We start from the raw sequence: 6,110 nt of genomic DNA on the forward strand, positions 1-6,110 counted from the left end.
GGTTTTCAATGCAATAATGTTTATAGGAGCAGATCCCCAGTCTTTCTCCCACAGAGGCACTGGTGAGTTTGAACCACCAACCTTTAGGTTGGCAGCTGAGTGCTTAACTGTTGCACCACCAGGGCTCTTCTACTAAGTGCTTAAGATTCATAATAAACTGAATAAAGATTCATGTAATTAAGAAGTTTTCATAGTTACTTATATGACTTATTTTATATCTCAAAATTTTTCCTTTGTATAATTTCATTAAATAATATTAACTACTTAGTAATGTGTTCTTCCAATACAAAAATTTTCTTATTTTTAAGTTCCTACAAATTTACTGTATTATGCCAAATACATTGACTATTCCAGGTAAACATTTCACAGCTCATGATGGTCTCTTTCTATAAGCAGAATAAAGTATTTTATTTCAGGAATCTTTTATTGAACTATTTGTTTAAATATTCATTTTGGTTCATTGTTTTGGTTTTGGCTTCAGGGACTCCTGAAGAAAATTCTATTTTTGGTACATAAAATTTTCTCTCTCATCATTTTTAACTCTTCATTCCTGTTTCAGGAAAAGCAAGGGGAAAAAATACATGGAAACTGAATAACACATTACTTAAAAACCACTGAGTAATAGAAAAAATCAAAAGTAAAATAAAAAAATTCTAGAATCAAATGAGAATGAAAACATATTATACCAAAATCTCTGGGACACAGCAAAGGCAGTATTCAGAGGTCAATTTATAGCAATAGATGCACATATAAAAAAAGAAGGGACAAAATCAAAACATTGGCCTTACAACTCAAATGAATAGAAAGAGAACAGCAAAAGAAGCCCACAGCCACCAGAAGAAAGGAAATAATAAAGATCAGAGCAGAAATAAATGAAATAGAGAAGAGAAAAACAATAGAAAGAATCAACAAAACTAAAAGTTGGTTCTTTGAAAGAATAAAAAAAAATTGAAAAACCATTGGACAAATTGACAAAACAAGAGAGGAAGCAAATAACCCAAATAAGAAATGAAATAGAGGACATTACAACAGACCCAAAAGAAATAAAAAAAGATCACAACAGAGTACTATGAAAAGCTGTACTTCAACAAATTTGAAAACCTAGAGGAAATGGACAAATTTCTAGGAAAAACACTACCTAACTAAACTAATGCAAAGTGAGGTAGAAAATCTGAACAGTTCCATAACAAGATAAGAAATTGAAAAGCTTAAAAAAAAACCCCAAAACCTCCCCCCCCCAAAAGAAAGGTCTGGCACAGATGGCTTCACTGGAGAAATCTACCAAACATTCAGAAAAATCTCACACCAGTACTAAAACTATTTCAGAACATAGAAAAGGAAGGGATACTTCTGAATTCATTCCATGAAAGCTAACATAACCCTGATACCAAAACCAGACAAAGACACCACAAAAAAAATAAAAAAAGAAAAGAAAATTACAGACCATTCCTGTTTCATTTTGTTCATGTCTTACATTGGTCAGTATGGTTTACTTTTTATGTTGTAATTATCAGATTGTAATATCAGGTTTAGACAAATTTCATAAAATAATTTCATAAAAATAGAAAAGTTCATTTTTTCCTAATCACTGGGTATTTCAAAAATCAGAAAATAGATATGATATATGAGTTTTATCTATAGATAATGTTTTAAAAATTTCATATAGTTATTGATATATTGTCTTTTTATGCATCTCCTGGAGTCAATGGCTTAAATTTGTCATTTCTTAATAATAATCTATATTATCTATATTTTCAAATTTCCTAGCATTTTAGAGAGATTTTTTTTTCTCCCTACATTCCTGGTTTACCACATACAGAAACAAGGAAAGAACTGGGAACAACATCCACCCTTTTCCCTCCCAACCTTGTTTCCCCTCCATTGGAGTGTGAATGATCTATCTGGTTTGTGAGATAGGTTGAGATCTGACTCATATTTGAGTCATGTCTGTCTAATGGATATAACAGTCTCTGCAAAGCACAGAACACCTTTGCAAGTATAATTTGGTTCTGAGAGTAGGACCACATCTGAGGCTACTGAGTAGGGGCTCAGGGGTAGGGGGAGAAGGAGAGGCCACCAACGCTGACTAAGCTTCGGGAAGCCCATGGTCAGGCCAATAGAAGCTTGGTAATAAGGAGGCTACTGGAACTCCCTGGCTACTGGAACTCCCTGGGTTGGAGAGTGCAAACATTATGCTCTTGGAGGAGGGGTGAGCACCTCCCTTAAGGACGTGGAAGCCCCCCCCCTCCCAATTTTTGTCTCAGGGTGGAAATGTCAGCCCAGGGAATAAAAGATTGGAGATTTCATCAGACTGGCACTAGTAATAGCAGAAACCCAGGACGCTGGTAGAAACAGAAACAGAACCAGAATCTGGCATCTGTTGAACAGAAAAGGGGCAACAGAGTACTCTGAGAGGAGGGTTCTGAGAACAGTAACATGCTTTGGGCTGTGATAGCAGCCGCAAGCAGGCCCGGGCAGTGGCAGATACCCTGTGTAAAGGGAAAAGGGAGCTTGTCCAAAAGTAAGAGGAGGCCTGCCTGAAAGCCCAAAAGGGAACCTGTCTGACGCACAAAGGTGTCTGTCCAAGTTGCAAAGAGAGTTTTTCTGAGGCACAAAAGGGGGCCTGTCTGAGGTACTAAAGGAAGTCTGTCTGCAGAGCCTGGGTACACCCCACATAGAGGTTGTTGTGACTCCAGTCCAGGGCTGTTCCCGACGATGCTGATTGAGAGCTGGACCGGCAGGGAAGGGGGCAGAGCCAGCCAAGACACATGCCAGCACAGTGATGTAAGAGCAAACATTGATTTCTACTAGTAAGTGCTGTTTGCTATCTCTATGTATTGTTTGCAATCTACTTTCCATATGCTAATGTTCTGGAAGTGTCTTGCATGCTCTGGCTCTGATTGGATGAAAGTGATATTATTAGTGAACAACTTGGATGTGCACCACAATAGTGAATTTGTATTGTTTACAAGCTGCGTGTTGGCACCACAGTCTGCTTTTGTGGTGATAATGCTGAAGAACAAACAACTCCAAAACTCAATGGCTTAATAGGCTTAATTTTTTAGAGCAGTTTTAGGTTTACAGAAAAACTGAACAAAAAGTATAGAGAGTTCCCATATACTCCCTCTCCTCCTGCCTACAGTTTCCCTTATTATTAAAATCTGCATTAGTGTGGGGCATTTATTACAATTGATGAACCAATATTGATACGTTATTATTAACTTTTTTCTTTTTATTTTATTGAACTTTAAGTGAAAGTTTACAATTCAAGTTAGTCTCTTATACAAAAATTTATATATATATTGTTATATGAGCCTAATTGCTCTCCCTATACTGAGGTAGCACCTCCCTCTTTTCCATCCCTGATTTCCTGTGTCCATTCAACCAGCTCCTGACTTTCTTTGCCTTCTCATCTCGCCTCCTTACAGGAGCTGCCATTTAGTCTCATTTATCTACTTGAGCTAAGAAGCACACTCTTCATGGGTATCATTTTATGTCCCATAGTTCAGTCTAATCATTGTCTGAAGAGTTGGTCTCGGGCATGGTTTTAGTTCTGGATTGACTGAGTCCAGGGGGCATGTTTTCCAGGGTTCCTCCAGTCTCAGTCAGATCATTAAATCTGTTTTTTCTTTTTTTTTTAACTGGAATTTGAATTCTGCACCCCAGTTTTCTCCTGCTCCATCAAGGACTCTCTGTTGTGTTCCCTGTCAGGGAGGTCATTGTTGGTAGACGGGCACCATCTAGTTCGTCTGGTTTCAGGCTGATCCAGTCTCTGGTTTATGTGGCTCTTTCTGTCACTTGGACTTATACTTTCCTTGTGTGTTTGGTGTTCTTCATTCTCCTTTGCTCCAGGTGGGTTGCGACCAGTTGACACATCTTAGATGGACACTCACTACCCTTTAAGACCCCAGACGCCACTCACCAAAGTGGGATGCAGAACATTTTCTTAATAAACTTTGTTATGCCAATTGACCTAGATGTCCCCTGAAAGCATGCTCCCCAGACCTCCGCCCCTGCTACTCTGTCTCTCAAAGTGTTTGGTTGTATTCAGGAAACTTCTTAGCTTTGGTTTAGTGGAGTTGTGCTGACTTCTTCTGTAGTGTGTGCTGTCCTTCCCTTCACGTAAGGTAATTCTTGTCTACTTTCTAGTTAGTGAATATCCCTCTCCCTCCCTCCCCACCCCCGTAATCATCGAAGAATGTTTTCTTCTGTGTTTAAACCTTCCTTAAGTTCTTATAATAGTGGTCTTATACAATATTTGTCCTTCTGTGACTGACTAAATTCACTCAGCATAATGCTCTTCAGATTCCTCCATGTTATAAGATGTTTGACGGCTCATCGTTGTTCTTTATTGTTGGGTAGTATTCCATTGTGTGGATATACCATAATTTGTTTATCCATTAGTTTGTTGATGGGCACCTAGGTTGTTTCCATCTTTTTGCTATCGTGAACAGTGCTGCAATGAACATGGGTGTGCATGTATCTATTCATGTGACGGCTCTTATTTCTCTAGGATATATTCCAAGGAGCAGGATTGATGGATTGTATGGTACTTCTATTTCTAGCTTTTTAAGGAAGCACCAAAACGATTTCCAAAGTGGTTGTAGCATTTTATATTCCCCTCAACAGTGTATAAGTGTTCCAGTCTTTCCACAACTTCTCCAACATGTATTATTTTGTGTTTTTTGGATTAATGCTAGCCTTGTTGGGGTGAAATGCTATCTCATTGTAGTTTTGATTTCCATTTCTCTAATGGCTAATGATCATGAGCATTTCCTCATGTGTCTGTCAGCCACCTGAATGTCTTCTTTGGAGAAGTGCCTGTTCATATCGTTTGCCCATTTTTTAATTGGCTTATTTGTCTTTTTGTTGTTGAGGTTTTTCAATATCTTGTAGATTTTAGAGATTAGACTCTGATCAGATTTGTCATAGCCAAAAAATTTTTCCCAGTCTGTAGGTTGTCTTTCTACTCTTTTGGTGAAGTCTTTTGATGAGCATGAGTGTTTGATTTTTAGGAGCTCCAGTTATCTAGTCTCTCTTCTGGTGCTTGTGCATTGTTGGTCCATATTCTGTTTATGCCATGTATTAGGGCTCCTAGCATTGTTCCTATTTGCTCTTCCATGATCTTTATCGTTTTCGATTTTATATTTAAGTCTTTGATCCATTTTGAGTTGTTTTTTGTGCGTGGTGTGAGGTATGGCTCTTGTCTCAGTTTTTTGCAGATGGATATCCAGTTATGCCGGCACCATTTGTTAAAGAGACTGTCTTTTCCCCAGTAAATGGACTTCGGACCCTTGTCAAACATCAGCTGCTCATAGGTGGTAAATGGTATTGATTTGTTGATTTCCTCTTGGAAGTTCTCTTTGTTGGTGTAGAGGAATCCAACTGATTTTTGTATGTTTATCTTGTATCTTGAGACTTTGCTGAAATCTTCTACTAGTTCCAGTAGTTTTCTTGTGGATTCTTTGGGGTTTTCTGTGTATAAGATCATATCATCTGCAAAAAGAGATACTTTGACTTCTTCCCTACCAATCTGGATGCTCTTTATTTCTTTTTCTAGCCTAATTGCTCTGGCTAGGTTCTCCAGCCCAATGTTGAATAAGAGTGATGATAAAGGGCATACTTGTCTGGTTCCCATTCTCAGGGGGAATGCTTTGATACTCTCTCCGTTTACGATGATGTTGGCTGTTGGCTTTGTATAAGTTGCCCTTAATTATGTTGAGGAATTTCCCTTCTATTCCTATTTTGTTGAGAATTTTTATCATGAATGGGTGTTAGACTTTGTCAAATGTGTTTTCTGCATCTATTGATAAGATCATGTGGTTTTTGTCTTTTGTTTTATTAATGTGATGGATTACATTGATTGTTTTTCTAATGTTGAGCCATCCCTGCTTACCTGATATAAATCCCACTTCATCATGGTGACTTATTTCTTTTTCATATGTTGTTGGATTCTATTGGCGAGAATTTTTTTTTCATTTTTTTTTTATTGTACTTCAGGTGAAGGTTTACAGAACAAACAGTTTCTCATGAAACAGTAGTACACATATTGTTTTATGACATTGGTTAACAACCCCATGACATGTCAACCCTCTCCCTTCTCAACCTTT

The sequence above is a fragment of the Trichechus manatus genome, unplaced genomic scaffold (genome assembly GCF_000243295.1).
Source record: "Trichechus manatus latirostris isolate Lorelei unplaced genomic scaffold, TriManLat1.0 scaffold00091, whole genome shotgun sequence".
NCBI classification, from domain to species: domain Eukaryota; kingdom Metazoa; phylum Chordata; class Mammalia; order Sirenia; family Trichechidae; genus Trichechus; species Trichechus manatus.